Raw genomic sequence first — 20,570 nt, forward strand, 5'->3', positions numbered from 1 at the left:
TCATATTTGCTACTGCTCGCCATTTGGGGACTCAGCTGTGGTTGTGGCTAAGGGGCTTCATTTCCTCTCTGCTTGATCCTGTCCATGGGACTGCTTGGGCTTCCTCACAGCATGGTGGCTAGGTTCTAAGACGTTGTCAGTCTTTTTAAGCCCTGGGTCCAGGAATGGAAACAGAATCACATTTGCCGGTATACGAGCGGTCAAGCAGTCAGGTCCACTTAGATTCAAGGGGTATCTACCAAGAATGGTCATAAGCCCAATTCATGGTGGGAAGAATGTACAAAAGTTGTGGTCATCTTCGAGCTATCACAAGTTCTCATTTCATAAGTTTCTATCTTTAAGTCCAGTGCCTAAGAGAGGTGTGGTTTTTTTGTTTTGTTTTTTTTGTTTCTTGTTTCTTGTTTGTTTTTTTTGCCTGCAATTTTTTCCCTACAACTAGGAAGTGTTGACATTGGTTTATAGATGCTGGCTTAGGTGTGAGTATATGGTCTAACTGATGAGGATTATGAACAGATTATCATGTTTCTCCTTGGATTCTTTTCTTTAAAAAAACAACCTCTTGGGCACCTGGGTGGCTCAGTCAGTTAAGCGTCTGCCTTCAGCTAGGGTCATGATCCCAGGGACCTGGGATGGAGTCTCGCATCGGACTTCCTGCTCAGCGGGGAGTCTGCTTCTCCCTCTGACCCTCCCCCCTCTCATGCTCTTGCACACACTCTCTCTGTAGTAAATAAATAACATTTAAAAAAAACAAAAAAGCCTCTTTATTAAATAAGAATAAAAGAGCAAGATATCAAATATGAATCTCTTTGTAAGATTAAATTTGGATTCTTACATTAAAAAATTAAAAAAATCAATAGTTCCTTAATTGACCCTTGTTTTGTCATCAGGTTCTGAATCTTACGGGGTTTTTATTTTATTTTATTTTTTTTAAAGATTTTATTTATTTGACAGAGAGAGACACAGCGAGAGAGAGGGAACACAAGCAGGGGGAGTGGGAGAGGGAGAGGCAGGCTTCCCGCTGGGCAGGGAGCCCGATGCGGGGCTTGATCCCAGAACCCTGGGATCATGACCTGAGCCGAAGGCAGACGCTTAACGATTGAGCCACCCAGGTGCCCCCTTATGGGGTTTTTATATGTCCTGCACTATCATAATCATGCTGGGCTTCGTGTTCGGAGAACTTCAAAGTGATTAGTGGACTATCAATAGTTGTCAAAGGCATATTAAGCGAACCTAGGCTTCGTTTGCTTGGTTGTTAGGTAATGAGCAGACTTCCTTTTTGGCTGTCTCTCTCCCAGTTAAGTTAGCCTCCCCCTGCTGGGTGAAGGAGGAAACACCTGGTTTAATTCCATCTCTACCACTTTCTGTGGCTCACTGGTAACTTACCTTTCTGTGATTCAGTTTCTATAATCAGAAAACAGAGAGAGCAATACTAACTTGAAAGGTGTTTTGGAAGATTTAATAAGCTACCTTCAGTGAATCATCTGGGCACACAGTAAGTGCTCCATAAAAGTCAGTTTCCTTTCTCTTCTCCAGGCTCAGCCCCATTTGTGTCTTTCCTGCCTTGAGGCCAAGTTGTGGAGAGAGCAATCGCATATTTTCAACAGTCCTCCAGGCGTCACTATCTCCTCTTAATCCCTGACTAACTTTGAAACCTTTGGGGCTTAAACATGATATTGCTGATTAAAAAAAAAAAAAAAAAGACACGCCTGCCTGCACGCACACACACATTGTATTATTTCTCTCTGCTCCCTTAGCAGGGAAACTAAGTCTAGCTCATTGAAAAACTTGTCTCTGAGTCCTGTTACAATAAAAACTAAGTTCAAACAGATTTGTACAGAAATGCAGATTTGGAAACACACAGATGGTTTTGTCCACAGTAGCCAGCATTTCCTTCAATTTCTTCTTTTCACTGGCGAGCTCATCCTTTTCAACCTTGCTTTCAACCCTGCCCAAGGGAAGGCATCAGAGGCAGGGAGGGGCAGCTCCCCTCCCTGATCAGACAGGGACCCCCGCAGACCCTTCCCCAGGACCCCTCAGAACAACAGAGTCTATCCATTCCGGAAGGTTTGTTTATTCCGTGGATAGATTCTGTTTGCAACTGGCGGATCAGGAGAGAGGAGAGGAAGGAATTACCTCGGATGGCTGGAGCGGAGAACTCATGAAGGGAAGGCTCCGGGGCTTTGCCAATGGGGCATCTGGCCAGAAAATCTGTGGATGAATCAGCACAAGTGGATGCTCGCTGTTACAAAAAGGACGAAAATTGCATATTCTAGTGATCATTGCTGATGGTATCTTGGTAAGAGTGAAGGATCGCTGTGGAAGAATGCTCATGTATTGGTGGGTGAGATGTGGGAATCCTGAGACCTTGCACTGAGTCTTTGGAAAGCAAGAGGCCAGTCTCCAGACTTTAAAGTCAGCATCCAGACTTTCAAATCTTAGGGTATCTCCATGTGCTATTATAAATTGATGCCATTATAGAGATATTAATACCCATCTTTTCTCCTAGAATCATGAAAAAGACTAGCCTTAATATGGAATTGGATATTAAAAGCAGTTTCTTATTCATGTGTCCTAAAGCAATCAGTGACATCCATGATTAATTAGTGCAGGGGTGATTCCTGGAATGCTAATTGTCATTCCATGGTACAAAAATTGCAATGTGGGTTCATGGGTTTTTTCTTTCTTTCTTTCTTTCTTTCTTTCTTTCTTTCTTTCTTTCTTTCTTTCTTTCTTTCTTTCTTTCTTTCTTTCTTTCTTTCTTTCTTTCTTTCTTTCTTTCTTTTTCTTTCTTTCTTTCTTTCTTTCTTTCTTTCTTTCTTTCTTTCTTTCTTTCTTTCTTTCTTTCTTTCTTTCTTTCTTTCTTTCTCTCTCTCTCTCTCTCTCTCTCTCTTTCTTTCCTCCTTCCTTCCTTTGTGCAATTATGTATCCAAATCTAAATATCACTTGCTCTAGATGATTAACATAGTTATGCCTGGCAATTAAAACTGCCAAATATTTTATATTTTTGGGTATCAAATGGCAATTCAAAGGCACATTTAAAGGGTGCCAACGGATATAAATACATCGTCACTACAGGTAACACAATTCCTAATGACTCTTCTTGTTTATAGAAGACTTTGTGGTCAAAAGACTTTATCACTTTAACTTTTTAGTACTCTGTGAATACTAAGCTTTTTAAAAATTATTGTGGTAAATATATGTAACACAATTAACCATTTTGAGCATTTTGAAGCATACTTTTCTGTGGCCTTAAAGCACATTCACAGTATTGTGCAGACACGCCCACCATCCATCCACCCAACTTTCATCTCTCCTGACTGGAATTCTGGACCCCTTAAATTCGATTTCTTATTCCCTCCCCCTGTACCCGACCCCTCAACCACCAATCTGCTTTCTGTCTCTATGAATTTGATTAGATACCTAATATAAGTGGACTTATACAACATTTGCCCTTTTGTGACTGGCTTATTTCACTTAGCTTCATGTCCTCAAAGTTCATTCATGTCATAGCATGGATCAGAAAAATTTTTTTTTCTTTTTAGGGCTGAGTAATATTCTGTTGTATGTATACACCACATTTGTGTACCCGTCTGTTGATGGACCCTCGGGTTGTTTCCACATTTTGGCTATTGTGAATAATAATAACTATCTGCTTGGAGCACGGACACACAGTTTTTACACTAGCGTAGACGCTTCCGTACTTGCTTATGTAACTCTCAGTTTCGTTCTTTTCATAGAAGAGTTAATGCGAGCCACCATCCTGGAGCCATACGGTTCTGTGTCTTGTGACATGAATTATTTCCTGCTTGCAGGGACTGGTATCCATGGCACATGGGAATGCTGCAGTTCCATCTCTGTTGCAGTCACTTTTATTTAGGGACAGACTTGAGAGGAATCCCTACTGTTTACAATTAAAGCTTGGAAACTGCCTACTTGGGTTGGATTTGCCCAAAAAAGAAAAATGTGAAAAATGAGACAAACTTCAAACAAGCCACAGTGCTCCTCGAGTCAGATACACCTGTGAGGGCCGCTCCCCGCCCCCCACCTGGCTACATGCTGCCATTTGGACCAGTATTAAGCTTCCCATTGTTTATAAGAAAGGGGCTCTGGCCGCATTGACTTTTATGACTCAGAGCACATATGGCAACCCCGGTGCTGTTATAAAGGATTCAGACATCCCAGAATCGATTAAAAAAAAAAAAATCTGAAGACCAGGTTTCCTTTGAGATATTAAATCACGGGCATTGGTGTCTGTGGATGCCCGGCGGCTCTGGAGAAGGGATGATGTCTGCACTTCCTCATGGAGCTCCACCTCCCGAAGGAGTGAGCCTTCCCTCCTCCTGCTGGTGAGACCAGGGAAATCTTTCCAACATCTTGAGAAGAAGCCAAATCATTCGTCTTTTGACCCTGGTGGGGCCTGTGGGGTCATCTATTTTGTTTACTGTGTACTTGCTTTTGACCTTCAGTCGGTCCTAGAGACACAGCCAAAACAAAGATGAAGAAATTAAACACACAGTTGCAGAACAAAACAAAAGAAAGACTTTAATCATTTCCAGGTATGACTAGGCCAATGGTAACATGGTGCTCTGCTTATGGGGTGATGTTCTGCGAGTTCTATGTACCTTATACAGTCATCTGTCACGTGTTATGACGTGTGATATATAATATGTTATAACACACACAAGTATTGGACACCTACTGTGATTTTCTCCTAACGTCCACCCCTCCTCCATTTCCACCTCGGTGGCCCAAGGGACAGGCAGTGTGAACCAGGGCTGGTGGGGGCCCAGGAGTCCTTAGGCAGCCCGTCTGGGGGGAAAAGGAGCAGTGTGGGGTGGTGGGGGCCCCGGAGGGGGGATCAGTGCCTGGCACAGTGGAGCTCCTCAATATATGGTTATTGGAAGAATAAATGAGTGAAGGAGAAGCATCCCTGTGACCAGAGACACAAATGAGCAATCACTATCTATTATTAATTCCACTTTTCAGATGGAGAGACTGAGTTATGGAGAGATTAATTGATTTACATGGGCTCAGTCAGCTAGCAACTTAATGTCAGAAACAAGACCAGACTTTATGTTTCCAGGCTCAGAGTCGAAAGTGTTTGTACTAGATTTATGCACTTGCTGACCCGTTCCTGCTGATGGCCACTTTGATAAATCATCTCAGTTAGAAGCAGATGCTATCATGGTATACACGGAGACACGTCTTCCCGAGGTTCCAAACGGTGAGATCGCTCTTCTACGGTTTCCCGTGTGTGTGTGTGTGTGTGGGGGGGGGGGCTGTCTGTACGACCCTCACAAACACACAAATGAGCAGGCCATAAGCAGCAGCAACAGAATGACCACAAGGAGACTAACTGTGGTGGTGTTGCAGCTTTCAGGACAACTTAAGTATAAGTCACATGTATTTCCCTAGAGATCCCAGCCAGCCTTGCCTGGAAAATGAGCAATAAAACTAAGAGCTTGGTTTGTTGTAGAGAGTAATCAGAAATCACTCACACAGCAAGGGAAGTTTCTGGGACTCTTGATCTGGAAAACAATAATTATAACAGTCCTTCGTGTCTTTGCGACATCTGGTATTTACCGTAGCATTCCGGGAATCTTCATTTGCATGTGGAGATTCTCTTGAATCATTTCTTTTTCGTTTTGTGTTCATATGGATCTTATTTTCTCGTAATAATCTCCTTTTTTGATTATAAACTTAATATATGTAAATTTTGCAAGAATTTGGGGAAGATGTGTAAAGGTATAGAGATAAAATCGCTTGTAACTCATTACCCAGAGAGAACCATTGTTAACATCTGGAATATATACCCTTCTACTCTTTCATATATACATAACACATACGTTTTGTTGTACCACCTGCTTTCTCTTTTCACTTAAAGATATATTGTGAGAATTTCCCCATGCAATTAAATATTCTTCCAAAACACAGTTTTTTCAGGTGCCACACTTTCCCACCCTATAGAAATGCAATATTTACTTAGCCATTTCCCTATGATGACATTTTAACCAACTTCTGACTTTCATTGTTCATATGCATGTGGAAAATACAGCATCTGTTTTTATGTCTATAGACTTTCTTCCAGAAATCCATTTATTTTGAGCAGTGAAGTATTTGATCTTAGTTTTGAATCACTCTTTCCTCCTGGGAGCTTGGAATTAGAGCAAAAATGGGAGAAGAAACAAGCTAATGACTGAAGTTGGGGCAAGTTATTGTTAGCTGAGCTGTAAAAGCTCTTCCTCCCTTCCTCCTTTCCTCCCTTTCTCCCTCCCTCCTTCCTTTGCTCTCTCTGTCCCTTGCTTTGAGGAATGCCTCCTATGTGACAGGCACAGTGAAGTGTGGGCAATAGGAGGCAAGTTCTTGTCCCTGCTGTCATCAATGCAGAGGGTGGAGGCTGAGGTGTGTCGAGATTATGGGAGGAGAATGGAGACACTAGCGCCCAGAGATTGTTAGCCTCAAAGGAAAGGCGAAACAATAGACTGCTGACCTGCAGGGATTTGAGGGCCCTGTTGAAGGGGGCATGGGTTTATGTGTGTGAGTGTATGCATGTATGTGTGTGTGCACACATTTTAATGGGCGGTCAAGGGCACATGGTAGAGAGGGGGGTTGGATGAGCTGAGTGCCCTCCACTTAGGAACTTGGGAGAGCTTCAGTGCTTCAATTCCTAGCTCATCCCTGAAAATAGTAACATGAAATTCCTACTTTGCAGACCCCAGCGTTTCTTTAAAGTCACACGGCAGTTTATTCTTGGCCCTGGGTATTGCATAATGTTGCACACTTTTACCTCATTTGTCCACATATGCATCCACCAAATTCCATCATCTTCGTAGCAGACAAGTCAATAAAAGAAAAGGAGGATTGCCACCAGCTGACTTCCCCCATCTCCTGCTTCTGTTCTCAGACCAGACTCTCTTCTCTCCTGAGCATGCTCCCTCTTGGGATGGAGGTGGCTGATGTCTAGACAAAACCGGATCACGTCCTGTCATGATTGTATCTCTGCCAGCTGAGAGTCACAGGGACAGACTGGGTCTCAGGGCGTTGTCTGATCAGGCAGCCTGCACCTGCTGTTGCGGTCTGGTCTTGGTGTCCTGGTTGGAATGCAGGTCTTCTATAGCACTGACCTCTCCCTCACCTCCGCACCCCATCCCCAGGCTCCTCCCAGAACCAGACGAGCTTTCTGCTGGCCCACCACTGTCCTTCACCACAACGGGGAGTTCTCTCCTGTTGACTTTTTACTCCTGAGATCTCAGCAAGGGCCCATTAAATAACGGAGCCACTGATTATCTGGTGCAGAGTGACATGGCTTAGTTATACTTAGGGGACAGAAACATTTCTGTGGTCGTGCCTTGAAGTACCCAGTACAATGCCGTCTTTGATTCCAATGGTCAAAGCAGACATGCCACATACTTGAAGAACCTGGTACCTAAACATAAACACATTTAGTCTATGAAGGGGGATAACTGTGTTCTTTAGCAAATTTCCCACAAACCAGTAAAGCAACTATTTTGAGACAGAGCTATATACAAGTTAATAGAAAACTATTATAATTATCTTTATGAATCTGAAAGTGGCTTAAAAGAATGCTTTTCTAAAATTATGATACACTGTGAGCTAACTTTTAAATTTCTGTATAGTATTTGAAAAAAACTGGGGCTTAGAGAATTTAAGTAACTTGTTCAAGGTTACACAACCAGTAAGTTCAAAAGATAAAACTCAAACTCTAAAGCATTCGCTATTAACTAATTTGCATTTTCTAAAGATGATGCAAATGAATATGCATCATGAATATGTCATGTTATTTTATTGAATCCTCATCTTAACCCTTTGAAATCTTATTCTCCTTTTACTAGGAGGGAAACTGAGGTGCAGAGAGATCAAGAGAATTGCTTGAGGTGCACGGTTATTATGTGGCAGATCAAGAATCCAACCGCAAGTCTGTGCAACTCCAGAGCCCAGGAAATTCTTGCAGAAGATGTATGGTTTGAAATATTTTTGATTTCTCAAAATAAGCCTACTTTCACCTCCATTACTTTCTCAGCCTTGAGGAATTTCTAGAGGTGGAAATAAGTAGGGTTTGGATAGGGAGGGAAGAAAGAAACCAGGAGAAATCTTGGCGGAGGCAGGGAAAAGGGTATTTTTTTTTCTAGCCCAATTTTCAAATCGCTTTTGAATCACTTTTTGCCTTCAATCAAATTCAGAGCATGCTCCATTTATTTTCAGACCTGGCTGGTAAAATTTTGTCACAGTAATTCACCTTTTCATAATCTTCACGCAAGATCCCCAAATGTGTTTGCATGGTGTTTGGAATAGCAGGCACACCAGCCTAGATTTCTCTCTCTGGTGAGGGTGGGAGGTGGTTGGGTGCTGTTCTCCTGAAGGACAGAAAAACAGAGCCATAGGAGCTCTGACACGGGAGAAGATCTGGAAAAGTAGGACACCCTGGAGGGTATTTGGCATATAACAAGGTTGAGTTAGATCCCAAACGAAGCAAAATCCAAGCAGCCTGGCCTCACACTGGAGACGGGCGTCTGCTTGGAGCTGACAAAGCCCAGGCTACTGAGGGGCTTAATGACAGGGAAGGAAATGAAGACATTCCTGAGCTCTCCAACCCTTCTTTTCCCCACACCCAAAGATGCTCTCTCGAATTTCAGGCAAGGTGGAAGGAACACATATGTTGTCTGCACATATTGGTCATTTTGATCCTGCCTGGAGTCCACGCTTTCCATGCATCTTCAAAGGAAGTCCTAAAGGAAATCTCTTCCCTGGCAAAATACATGTGAGCGCAGAGCGTGTAGATGGGCATTCTGGAGACAAGGAAGCCTTGAAGGAGAAGTTTTGTTCAGAGTGCCCAAAAAGCTCCTGGCTGCGAGACCTGAGAGGGAGAATCTGCGTGTGTGAGCAAAGTTCTTGCCAACTGGTTGCTGTGGGGAACAGAGAATGCTTCCTGGCCCAGAGTAGAATCTTCTAGCCAGTTCAGGCAGGGCTGGCCAAGGTTTTTATATGGGCGTTTGCATTCTTTAGGCAGGCAAAATAACCTGAGCAACAAAAGCATTCCCTAGTGGGACGCTGCATCTTTCACTTCTCTGATGTATGCCTTTCTATGTCCAGGTTGCCCCAAATGTTATTAGTTGAGGCAATTCTGTAAACACAAGCAAACAAACCAAAGCACAATAACACTGAGGAAACACGTTATTGTGTAAAACACATGTGTGCGACTGAGCCACCCAGATGCCCCAATAACTTTTTAAGATGGCTCTTGCCATTCAGGAATATTTTTACCTTTGACAAATCACATTTTGAAATTCCTCTTCATGGAAACCCATGAATCTTAGCCCAGGAAGCATCCAGGGCCTCACATTTAGAGATTTGGATTTAATTGTTCTGGAGCAGGTCTGGGGCTTGGGTGTTCCTTACTGGTTCCTAGCATGGCTCTGAGCCTGAGCCCCACTATGGACTGTCCCTCACCGGCTTCATGGATCATTCCTGCTCTACCCAGAGAAGAGGATGACAACAGAACTCCGAGGTTAAGCCAGATTGTAATACATTCTTAATATTGTATTTCAAGTCAATTTCTTGTGTATTTTACTGCAATGCCTTTTAGATACAGGAAATCCTTTTGACCTATTGATTTTGGGGAGCAGGTCTCTAGAAGTGCTACAACGTTCCCACGTCCCATTTGTCCACATGGTAATCTTTTGGTTTAGCAGACTATACCAGCCTCCAGCTGTAACATCTGCAGAAACTCGCCTGTCAGGGGGCTCACATCCAAGAGAACACATCGGCATCTTTTTGTTCACCTGTAAAATGAGGGGGAAAAAACATATATAATCAATGTTCACACTCCATCGGAGAGTTAGCCCAGTGGCCATTAATTAGCCTTTTTAAGTTACCATGATTGTATTGTGCACCCTGTATTTTAGCTGAGAAATTGAAAGTCTGTGGGTAACTTGGCCAAGTTGTCCAGGTAGGATTGGACCAGCCCGTTCACAGTTCCGGACTCCAGTGAGTGCATTTCCCTTGTATAGGATGGTTTTCTGTTGAAGACGCGGGAGAAATGCTTTTTGACATAAAGGATTGAGAAAACCCGAGAAAACCCAAAATGTTTTTAGATCACAGTGCATGATGGCCGGCTCATTTGTAATATCCCAGGAGTCTGAATAAAAAGAATTTATGAAGCTATGTTGCATAATATAGTAGAATCCCATGTTTTAAAAGTATATGTGCATGAAATACATAATATATATAATATAAAGCATAATAAAAATACTTATAACTGTCTTTAATAGGATTAGTAAGGAGATGATCACATTTAATATATTATCTGGGTCCTATGAAGGTCTTACAAACTGGAGAAAAATCAATACATATTTCTCCTAAGGCATCCTAAAAAAAATCCACAGTGCAGTTTGGGTATTTTAACCTAGGTAAGCAGCATTTAATTTTATCTTAATATATTATTTTCTTATTTTTGAATATTCAAAGATTAGCCCTGAGAAAGCTTTCCTCCCAGCTCTCTCCCAGCTCCCCAGTTCCCCTTCCTTGATGTAAAAGGTGCTACCAGTCTCTTGAATAGAGATCTTTTATTTATGCTATATTTAAGTAGCATTGGAGGAACAGGTAGTTTATTCATTCAGGAAATAAAGTTTTTATGGAAAATGGAGGAAGAAAGTGGCATCATCTTTGCATATGAAGCACAGCAATATTTATTGCAAAGTTACTTTTCAAAATCAATCTCTACCCATTGCTGTGCAAGCATAGCGTCTTCTCAGTAAATGTTTGCTTATTTAATTAGCTATTGATGGAATGCGCCCTCCGCCCCTGTGAGCCTTCTTCTGTTTTCCTATCCTGTGTGACGGCCTTCGATGAGGCAAGTCGGACCTCCTTCCCTTTGATGTCCCTGTTTCCCGTGGCCAGCCCATTACCTCCCCCTAGCTTGGCTGGGAGACTCTGCAGGTCCCCGCCTGCCCCTTCCCACGTGTGCAGTTCAGGTGCCGCGTCAGAGCTCCAGGTCACATCGATGGTGCTGAGAAACTTGGAGCACTTTCTCCTGAGATGTGGGGCAGGAGACAGCTGAGGCGCTTCTCCTGCTGTGTGAAGAGTTCCCTCCTACTTTCCCAGCAGGAAAGAAAGCCCAGGTGGGGTGAGGAAGCAGTTTTCCGGCTACTGTGGCATGTCAAATAGGGCTTCCTATTGTTTTGTTTACCTTCTCATTCTATGATTTTTAGTTCCAGGAGGGTTTGGCCAGGTGGCAAATATTCCAGGTGACTGGGAAAGAACAGAGCAAGGAGAGACAGCACAGGGCTCTGTTTGGCCCGGTACCATCCTGACTTTTATTCTTTATGATCCATTTCCCTCTATGATATCCTTATTTCCAAAAAACCCCAGAAGAACATGTACTGGACAGGTTGAAGCTAAGAAAGCAGTTTCCTTAGCAACTGCAGCCATATGAAAGGCTAGCAAGTCTTCCTTGTCTCATTTTTCATTTCATTTTCTGTGGTTCCTGAAAGGAGGTCAGACGCTCTGTGTTAAGTTCACATTGCAGTTTTGCTTGTGGTACCTTCTGTCTCAGAGCTGGGGAAGGCAGATCACTGTGCAAGTTACCGACTGCTTTTGTTTATTTCAATTAGAAATGAGCACATCGACACAGTCACAGCTGACAGCTCTCAAGGAATCACAGAATATTCGTTTTATTTGTGAGTGCCTCAGAGAGGAAAGTGTAAAAGCAAAGGACAGCCTCAGCCATACACGTATTTGCAGGTCATTGGTCTTTAATGAGAGCTATTCTGATGTCAAAGTCATATCTGAATATTTTTGGTAACGGCAAATAGCACCCTGCCTTCTTCTTTTTTTTTTTTTCAATTCAGATTAGTCCTCCACTAATATAATTCCTTTTCTAAAATTGTAGGCAAGATCTGAAATTGAAGTTTATGGTCAATTTCAAGTTTCCAAGTTCAGTTCAACAATATTTATTGCATCTCTGATTCACTAAGAGCTGCAGGGGATAAGCAGATGTGATAAGATGGTCTGTGCCCTCAAGGAGTTTCAAATTTAGTAGTGGGAATAAGACAAATACGGTGTAATTACAACTACAAGGAAGAAAGTGATAAATGGTACAATGCAGTGGTTATCGACCTTGACTGCATATTGGAATCACCTGGGGAGCTATAAAAACACCGGAGGTTCTTCCCCAGAGGTTCTGATTTAATTGATCTGGGGTGCAGCCTGGGGACGCGGATTTTGGAAGAGATTTTCAGGTGATTCAAATGCACAGTCAAGGTTAAGAACCACTGGCAAAGAGCATCCAAGAAATGTCCAAGAGACCCTTTGGGTTCTTTGGGATCAGAGAAGGTTGACTTTCAGGCAGCATTGCCAAGTGGGTGTGATTCCAGCAGACAAAGGAATTTGGGAGTGAAAGGAGGTGTTGGAGAGGAGGAAGAGCACGAGAAAAGCCCCAGAGGTGTGAAACTGCGGGGTGGGTATTCAGGATGCGTGAGCAGACCACCTCCATGCAAGCTGGAGTATGGAATGTCCAGGAGAAGATAAAGCTAGGAGGCGGATTGAGAAATGCTGTGGTGGGGTAAGGTGTGAAGAACGTTGGCTGAGCTGGAGGTGGGACCTGGTTCAAGTTGCGTGGTTCTGTTTTTAGCCATGCCTCGAGATCCTTGGGGTTTGAGTCTACTGTGATTGGGAGGAGTCAAGCAGAAAAGAAGAACATGAGCTTATTACAGGACAGGACAATAAGTTCAACACCTGACAAAATCGCCCTATTATCCTCCCCCTTGGAGATGATTCTGTTAAGCTCCTTTGTTTTCCAGTTGAGGGGGCCTGAGGGAACTGACCTATGATGGTTACATGACCCATTAGTGGGCTGCTGCAACTCCCAGGTCAGTGGGGCATCCAGGTGGGAATGTCCAGCAGGCAGTTTACAAGTAGGGCTGAGGCTGAGGAGAGACGTCAGGGAGAGACACGCAATTCTGAGAATAATTTTCAGTGAAGTAATTAGGGCTTGAGGGCAAGGGAGCAGTATGGAAGGAAAAGGGAGAGTGATATTGAGATGAAAAGAGGGGAATTTGAAAGCAACAAAAGGGGCATAGAATTAGCATCAGAAACTAGGAGAATCAGAAGAATTCAGTGGTGCAGACACCAAGAAGGAGAGTCCCACGGAGGAGGGCGTCTCTCTGCAGAATGCCCCCTGGGGGTGGTGAGCATGAAGGAGGAGAAGAGACCCCCTGGGGTGGGTGTGCCTCGGCCACGCCTCCTCCTCGTGCTGATGGCATAGTGGTGGCACCTCAGGAATGAATGGTGAGCTCTCCTCCTGAGCCGGGCAGTTCTTCTCTAGGTCTTTCTTTTATTCAGGTTTCATCTGTCAACACACAAAATGATCACAGTGGAAAACAGATAGACTGATTTGCTTTCTGAAGAGGAAAAAAAAAAGCCTCCAATTCTAAAATTTCAAGTAAGACCAATGAAAAAAAATGACATTACATAATATGACCTTGAAAAAATAAAATGAATAGCTTAAAAATAAACAAGGCCATAAATAGTAATCATTCCGTTGTTTAATCTGAGTCCTTTACAAATGAATACCAATGGATAGTGCGGTGTGAACAGGTATATAGATTATATGTATCGTGTGTGATATTAGAGTGGGAGAGAGGACGAATGAGCTGTTGCTGACAGGGGGGGAAAGGAAAAGACTCCAGAGGCAGTATGCTTCAAGCTGTTTAGTGGCTCTGCTCAGCAGTGAGAATACCCAAAGGCATCACACCTTCCAGAAACCCCCTTGGCTGCCCAGAAAGAGAGAGTTAATGAACAGGGACAGACGCTACCAACAAAAGAAGAAACGCTTTATTTATTATTCACTAATCTCCAAGTCCCTGTGCTACTCAGAATTAACAAGCTCTTTGGAATGATGGCTTAACACCTCTTGGTTTGACATAGCTGTGCTTAACTAAGCATGCGCAGTGTCTCTCTGAGGGCCAGGAGGGAGCTGTGTAATGGCGCCCCCCCCACTCTTCCAGCCTGTGGAGGTCATCGGGTACCACCTCTCGACCCCGATGTCAGAATTAACTCGCAGCATCCTTGACAAAGGCTGCCTTGTCCCACATGTTTCTAGTGATGGAGAGCTCATCACCTAATAAGGCAGCCCATTCTGTGAACTGATTTTTAGAACCTTTGGAAAGTATTTCCATGTGCTGAATTCTCCTTTCTACAGCATCTGTCTTGCACCTGGTCCTAGGTCTTATCTCTTTTAGATTCTATCATCCGCCTCAAGCTCTTTCTCTATTAACTATCAAATTTGTATTCTATTACTGAAATCAACATTTTCATGTGCTTTGTGAAATGAAAAGAGAAAAAAAAACCTGAAAAAAAATCATAGCTTATGTATTCAAGTTAAAATTCTTTGGTATGATGTCCAGGTCCATCTGAGGTCCTTCATCCCTTTAAAAAGTCCTTGGAGTCAACACAACATTGGTAATTTTTTTTGCTCATTAATCTTAACAGAGTTGAGGCTGCTCTTAGTAGTTTTCCTGAATTGAATGAACTATCATGTGTCTTTGACAAATGTCTTTCTACGCAGGAACTTCCTTTGCTGTGTGCTGGATCTGTTGAGTGGAGCCAGTCCAGGGCGTGAATCAAAGGCTTGAGTAATGCCTGAATTCTCAGAAAATTTAACACTGAAAACTTACAGAAGTCTGCATCCAAATCTCAAAAACTTTTTTTCATTATTGTTCTAGAGATGGGCCGGTGCTAAAGATTTTTTTCAAGATAGCAAAGCACTGTAGCAGTCACAAACAACGCTTTGGTAAATTCCTGCTGAGTTGACTTTAGTGGAAGCAACTTCAGCTCCCCCTCTTTTCCCTAAATTGACATTTTCCTGTCGGGGTACAGGTGGCATTCCTATTCGCTAAACAAGACAGGCGTCTTTTGATAAATTCTACTTCTATCAAGTGTATGTGGATTCTGTTAGCACTTCTTTGCAAGACTACGTCTAGAATTCTGTTAGCTATGAATTTTTTTCAATTGAGAGAAAAGATAGTGTAATCAGCTAATCAGTAGGTGAATCGGACCAGGAATCTCTGTTAGCGTGTTCCACATGGAAACAGAAATCCCTACAGTCCAATATCTCCAATATTCAAAATGCTTACCTTTTTTAATCTGGGTTCTTTGAGTCTTTAGGATACCTGGATGACTGTTTTCAGTCACATTCGCTCATCAAGGAATTAATGGTGTTATTTTATTTTATTTTGTCTACAGTGACTAAGAGATATGCAAATAAGTTGCAAATGATTTTTGTCCATGCATAGTTATTCAGGGTATTTTTCCTGATTCTTCTTACATAAGTTTAGATATAGTGTGACTTGAGATGAGACCACATTTAAATTAACCATGGTTCGCTTCATTTCAGCAAATGCCCTTATCATATCCTGCTCAATTACCTTCACCCTGACAGGCAGTTTGTGCTCGTGCCACTCGGCTGGTGTGGATTCATGCCTTGTACTTGGGTTCCTGGGTACCCTCTGCATTGGTAAGTCCCTCTCTGTCCCTTCTCTGTAACCAGTCTGTCAATCTACTTAATGATCGTTCCTCTTGGCCTGTTTAGTAGGCATTTATGTACATTAACAGTAGAAGGTTTTATGTACAAATAAAATTTGACATGTTTTTCAAGTCTTGGGTTGGCATTTAGTGGATACTTTAGTGCTTCCTCTGTAAATTGGAGGGCTGTTAATTTTACTGGAAGGTCAACCCTTGGAAACAAAGCCAATGGCAAAGCACCTCTCTTGTCCTCCTTAACCCTTCTCTTGAGGCACAACTCTTCCTGCTATTTTCATGAAAGGACAGCTCAGTAGATCTGGTAGCGGTCTAGATGCCAGGGTATTTGGAGGGGTGAGCAGAAAGAAAGAGTGCAAAAATAGTGAGCAGGTAGTTTATTTTATTTTTTTAAATTTTATTATGTTATGTTAGTCATCATCGGTTTCTGATGTGGTGCTCCACGATCCATTGTTTGCGTATAACACCCAGTGCTCCACGCAGAACGTGCCCTCCTTAATACCCATCCCCCGGCTAACCCATCCCCCCTCCCCCCTCCCCTCTAAAACCCTGTTTGTGAGCAGGTAGTTTAAACAGAAGATGTCTGGAATTTGTCATTGTGTAAGAGAAAGGAAAGGCCTAGGTTTGGAAAGCAATCCGACGTTTTTAGATAAATTAAAATGTTTTCTCTCTCTTTATGTCAAATTTTGTGGGGGACGCTTCTGGCTGCTGGTGGCGTATGACATGTTGTAGGATCCAGATATTGTTGAATCTTCACATGTTTTGGCGAGAGCCAAAGGCCATCTTTCAAGGCCTATTTCCAATGCCAGGTTTCCACAAGGTGTTCTTGGACTCCCCCAGAGACGGACCCCTTCTTTCTCTCTGTGGATCTCTGAGAGCCTTCAGTGCCTCGTTTTGCCTCTGATGTTCCTCATTCCTCCTCCCATCCCTTGCTGTACTGTGTGGCCCCTGACGGTGGGGCTGCCCTTGCTGGATCGTGCATCTCCTGCTACACGGGTGCAGAGGGTACTCTCCAAATGCGCAGTTGAGTTGGAAAGACTGGAATTGAAAGGGTGAGAGAGAAAGCAGGCAGGCTTTGAAAGCTTCTTACATTTCAAGAGCTGGAGATGCACTCCAGAGGCCACCCCGGGCAAGGAGCTGGCCCTGTGTCAGGATGTGTGGAAGCTGCCTTTTTGGTGGAGGGGACGGCGGTGAAACCCCACCAGGGCATTTTTATGTGGATGTCTTCTCAGAATCCTTAGTGCTCTTGGGCACAGCTAGGCTCTGACGAAGAGGGTGACTCTGTCGGGTCATTAGCAAACATTTAACCTCAAAGTGCTGGGGTAAGGAGGGAGAAGGCCTGGAGGATGAGGCCAGCTCAGGGTACCAGGAAAATAGGTCAGAATTCTGAGCGGCATCCTGCGTGTCTGAGGACTGCGATGCCGTTCTCTGGGTGAAGTCTCCCAGATGCGGTGGGTGACATTTTCTCTCCTCCTTTATTTCCTGAACACTTTCAACTGCACTGAGCTCTAGAGTCCTCCAATAAAGTTAAAAAAAATATTTTTTTAAAATCTTAATTCCAGTATAATTAACATACAGTGTGCTATCAGTTTCAGGGGTACAATACAGTGACTCAACACTTCCATACATCAGCGGGCTCATCACAAGCGCCCTCCTTAATCCCTATCCCCTATTCACACATTTCACCCATCCCCCTGCTCCCCTTCCTTCTGGAAGCCGTCGGTTTGTTCTCTATAGTGAAGAGTCTTTTTGGGGTGCCTGGGTGGCTCAGTGTCTTGGGCGTCTGACTCTTGGTTTCAGCTCAGGTCATGATCTCAGGGTCATGAGATCGAGCCCCGTGTTGGGCTCCGCGCTCAGCATGCATGTTTGCTTGAGTCTTTAAAAAAAGAAAAAGAAAGAAAAAAAGAGCCTGTTTCCCTCTCTCTTTTTTTCCTTTTGCTCATTTGTTTTGTTTCTTAAGTTCCACATATTCGTGAAATGATATGGTATTTATCTTTCTCTGACTGACTTATTTCACTTAGCACGGTACTTTAGCTCCATCCCTGTCATTGCAAATGGCAAGATTTCATTCTTTTATATGGCTTGGTAATATTCCACTGTATATATACCACATCTTCTTTATCCATTCATTTACCGATGGACACTTGGACCGCTTCCGTAATTTGGCTATTGTAAGTAATGCATGTATCCCTTTGAATGAGTGTTTTTGTATTCTTTGGGTAAATGCCCAGTAGTGTGATTCCTGGATTGTAGAGTAGTTCTATTTTTGACTTTTTGAGGAACCTCATACTGTTTTCCAGAGTGGCTGCACCAGTTTGCATGCCCACCAACAGTGCACGAGGGCTCCATTTTCTCCACATCCTCGCCAATACCTATTGTTTCTTGTTGATTTTGGCTATTCTGACTGATGTGAGGTGATATCTCATTCAATAAAGGTGTTTTATTTCACTCATCTCTGGACTTAGTTCAGGGCCTGACACTGAGTATGTGTTCTGAACACTCACTTCTGTGTGCTTGCCTCAGGTGGCTGAGATAGACATGTTTTCCTTAACTTGGCAAAACTGTGTAATGGAACCAAATGGAGTTCATAACCTTTTAGTATGTATATTCACATACGCCCTAAAGACTCTAAGCACAGTAGTTTAAAAAAATACCAACCATTATCAAGATGATCGATTACCAGTATTTTCACTTAAATTTAATAAAGGATAAGGTATAATGTTGCATGCACAAAAGATGTTGGAGAGTTACCTTTTCAAGTACAAATGCCTTCTTAGCCCCACGGTTCCCATTCAAACATTTTTTTTAAATAAAAAATATAATATCCACCAAACACGTGGTGTTTGCCAACTAATAAATACAAATAAGTAGAAATATTCTCCTTCTAGTGAATCTCAATATTAGCCTTTGAGTTCAGGTGTTTTATAGTCACTCTGATGGGCAAAATCACTCTAACCTATTTCAACTTGTGTGCACTTTTGGAAATCCACTATACCATGTGAATTAGAACCTGGTTGTATTTAGCTGGGCTGACATTTCCATTGTCAAATGCAGTAACCAAAGCCAAGTTGTAACGGCATTTCTTGATATTCGTCTTAGGGACTGTATATCTATTTGTTTACTTATTTAATGTGACATTTCTTTTAGCAGCTACTCTTTCCATTTCTGGCCATAATACAAAATCCTTCTTTTGTACATTGAATAATAAGTAAAAAAAAAAGGAAAAAAAACCCCAATCCATTTCTTGTATATTTTAACCACTGTACCCCACTTAAAATGTCTCTTTGACTCTATCATGGGTATATGAGAATATTCTCCACTACGTTTATTGGGGCCTTCCACTTGGAATCCCTTGAGGAGCATCGTCTTAGATGATGTTGGATTGTGCTCTCAGGGTGACCTCTCCTGTTCTGAATCCTTTCTTTTTACTTATCAAATGTCAGGTGCTATAACACAGAGACTCCTATCCCCAGCTGGATTGCTGACCTCCCCGTATCCTTGAGTACCCCGGCTTCAGAAACTCCATTTTGCCATGGCAATCCCCTCCTTGCTTTTCACATGCAACCTTTCTCCTGCCCCTCCTTCCAACGATCTGTCAGAGAGCCACCGATTTTTCTTTGCTAGCAATGCACTGTTACCAGTAATTGCAGAAACCATTAATAAAATGGGAGGGAGGGGGTGCGGGGGAGAGGGAAGCGAGACACAAAGGGAGTAAGTATTGTACATAGCCCACAGGCTTTTCCCTCCCACACATATGATTCACTGTTGTTCCTGCCTCACGTGGGAAAAAGTTGTCCTGCTGAAAATACACCTTAAAGGCAGCTCTGCCTCAAAGATATTGCATATGCATATTAATAACACACACTTTGTAGTGCCTAGAGTTGTTTTTAACGAAGCCCGCTGAAATATACCAGCAACTTTCGCATCTCCTTCGTGCTGCAGAGGATCCCCAAGTGTGGGCTCAGTGGCGCCGGCCCCCAGAAGAGAGATGAAAGAGGCGCGGTGAGTCATTCTTTCTGACAGAAACAGGGAGGAAAGGGAGCTTCGCTGGATGAAATGAGTCCATCTTCTAGGAAGACCAAAGCTTTAGGAAGAGTTTCAGTACAGGAAATGGTCACAAACGTCATTCAAAGAGTAAGCAAACGCAAGGGCTGTGAGAGCAGGACCAGGGAAGGAAAGCCAGAGATGGACACGGGAATATTTGCGGGAGGGTCTTTGCTTGAAGATGCACGAGAACTTCTTGAAACCTGAGATGACGTTTTTCCTCTGTCTTGTCTGCTGCTCTCCCATTGTCCTACAGGGCTTAACAGCTTGCTTATTTGAGAACAGATCGCCTCTGTGAGCCGGGCCAAATGTAAGCTTGAGTTTCTTGGCACAATATGGTATAGTCTACCCATCAAGTTGGCACTCCGTGGAGCCCATTGCTCTGCTTCTAAAGAATAACTGATGCCTTGAGGCTCAGCAATGGGCAGCCCTGGCTCATGAATATGGGGCTTCCCTTTTGTTAGACCAATCCAAGATGCAGGTGTGATCTTTCTTAAAGACTAGTTAGCTCAGTCGCTTAGAATGTGATGCTAATGAGACCAAAGTAAATGTTTTTGATACCTCGTTGCTTAACTTTACGTAGAAGAAAATCTCTTCCGTGCTTACAGGATTTACTCACAAAGATGAATAGTGTGGACTGCCCAAGACAGGGCCATCGTCAGCACTGGGAAGCTGCTGGTGGGACCTAAGCTGTTCCTGTGCTTCTCACAGCCGTGCCTTCATTCCGTTCTGGCTGGAAAGACCCCTGGGACTGGTCACAGCTTACATCAGTGGTCTCCTACAGTTCTCAGTGTTTTGTCCTCTCACCTTAAGGATCTTGCACACCAAAGCCAGGTATGGCTCTACTCGTTCCAGTTTTATCAATGACCCTGAAATTAAAACCAATTCTTTTTATCTCAAGTCTTCTGGGTGTGATCACAAGTTTTCCTTGTAATTTTGACTCCAGTTTTCCTTATCACTCAATGTTTCAA

The 20,570-nt window shown here is 43.1% G+C and overlaps 1 long non-coding RNA gene across 1 annotated transcript; it reads left to right on the forward strand.

The window, feature by feature from the left end:
- The first annotated feature begins 5,095 nt into the window (after positions 1 to 5,095).
- LOC113912280 lies at positions 5,096 to 20,344 on the forward strand. Its single transcript, XR_003516786.1, has 3 exons — positions 5,096 to 5,224; positions 7,854 to 7,977; positions 20,208 to 20,344. It is a non-coding gene; the product is annotated as an uncharacterized LOC113912280 (long non-coding RNA).
- Positions 20,345 to 20,570: the final 226 nt, after the last annotated feature.

The sequence above is a fragment of the Zalophus californianus genome, chromosome 14, assembly GCF_009762305.2.
Source record: "Zalophus californianus isolate mZalCal1 chromosome 14, mZalCal1.pri.v2, whole genome shotgun sequence".
In the NCBI taxonomy this organism is placed as follows: Eukaryota; Metazoa; Chordata; class Mammalia; order Carnivora; family Otariidae; genus Zalophus; species Zalophus californianus.